The 1,810-nt window shown below is 38.0% G+C and overlaps 1 long non-coding RNA gene across 1 annotated transcript; it reads left to right on the top strand.

Moving 5' to 3' along the window:
• The first annotated feature begins 392 nt into the window (after positions 1-392).
• Positions 393-870, top strand: LOC148101501 (uncharacterized). Its single transcript, XR_015719657.1, has 2 exons — positions 393-520; positions 816-870. It is a non-coding gene; the product is annotated as an uncharacterized LOC148101501 (long non-coding RNA).
• The last annotated feature ends 940 nt before the right edge of the window (positions 871-1,810 follow it).

Raw genomic sequence — 1,810 nt, 5'->3', positions numbered from 1 at the left:
AGAGGTGATTTGTAAAACTTCAAGTGTATGATAAGGTGAAAACAAATACACAATTGCATGTCATGTAGCTGAAGGTTTTTTTTCTTCTTCTTTTGGAAGACCTGAAAACACTGAAAGTTACAAATGTATTGTGCTTGAAACAAATTCAAAATAGGTGATAAAGCCAGCTGCACATGTGTGTCACAAGTAAATCTGGCTGTATAATAAACAGAAACAAGTGATCCCTGCTGTCTTTGCTTAATGATTGGTTTGAGTCTTGACAATCCACATTGCATCTTTCAGTGTTTGTGGGTAGATTTGAATGCACCAGTGTAAACGGATGCTTTTATTTTGAAAGTCACGGAGCGACAAGGTGCCGTAAATTAAGTGAAGTAAACCATATAGCAGAAGCGCGAGTTTTAATGCACAGAGAGAAGGTGTGCTCTATGGTTAATGGACGGGAATGGGAAAAAGAACGGCTATTAAGGTGCAACACTGAGTTGAAAGCAGTTTCTTAGCACCTGGTTGATGAGGGAACAAGGTCTGTAACAAAGTTTGTCCTGTAGATATGTATTTTGTTGTTTTACGGAGCATATAGCTGCTGACCGCTACTAAGCATAAAGGCTAAGTTTTCACCCACTAGAGGGTGCTAACATACCTCGTCATGTTTAGTCAGCAATGCAACGATTTCCCTGTTATATGCAATAATTTACAAGTTTTAGTGTTATTTGTTTTGTAAGGTAAAGAGAATTAATTTGTGATTAATGAATAAGTCAAAAGGTTAAAGGTAACACACTGTTTGATTTACTAATAGTCTTTTATTCTGTATGTTGTAGCTCTTACGGTGTGTTCACATACACGGCTGTTTAATAAAAGGATTGTGAACCATCAGTTTGAGAGACCATCTTTTCAACCGGGGATGCTACAACCAGTGTAAGTGCAGCCACTCAGCCTCTACTCAATGTGGTCATAGAAACAGGTGCAGATGTGTCACGAGTTAATCTAGTAGTAGACTATGGCACTTGGCCACAGGTGGCAGTAGTGGACTGACCTCCATTTGAGACTGCTCCAGCTGCTCTGTGACAGTCAGTAGATCTGCTACAAATAGCAAATCATATGCAAGTTTTGGAAATTACATTATAAATATTCCTAACTTAGCCATGGCAGCCATGTTGATGTATTACCTATATTGACTGAAAATGTTCATTTCCAGAGAAAAGACACAGGCAGACTGTGCTTACAGGATGTGATGTTACATGTTATTATGTGATGTTATTGGAATCATCATGAATAACGGGAGTGGTGATTTCTATAACTTTGTGTATATAATTTGGCATTTCTTACTGATGTAGGCCAAAAATAAATACATAATAAAATTTTATTTATTTTAAAGGTTTATTTGCAAGATACAAAAACAGACAAAATAGAAAGTTCCACATGTATTGTGGAACTTTACACACACACACACACACACACACACACATAAAACTTCTTAAGGATTGTACATTAACATAAAACTGTTGTTTCACCAGAGAAACACACACACACACACACACACACACACACACACACACACACACACACACACACACACACACACACACACACACACACACACACACACACACACACACACACACACACACGTGGAGGGAGGGAGAGAGAGAGGGAGAGAGCGAGAGAGAGAGAGAGGATATGCAAACAGCTACCAAACAGTCGTCATAATTCGTCATACAACGAGAACAGGACAAATCAACAATTAACAATGACTAATTAATATTAAAATCTGTAACATAATGTATTGTTTGGAGTTTAGTCTGGATAATGGCAG

The sequence above is a fragment of the Neolamprologus brichardi genome, chromosome 9 (genome assembly GCF_056152115.1).
Source record: "Neolamprologus brichardi isolate AB-2024 chromosome 9, ASM5615211v1, whole genome shotgun sequence".
In the NCBI taxonomy this organism is placed as follows: Eukaryota; Metazoa; Chordata; class Actinopteri; order Cichliformes; family Cichlidae; genus Neolamprologus; species Neolamprologus brichardi.
The sequence above is the reverse complement of the archived record's forward strand: the minus strand, read 5'-3'. Positions and strand labels throughout refer to the sequence as shown.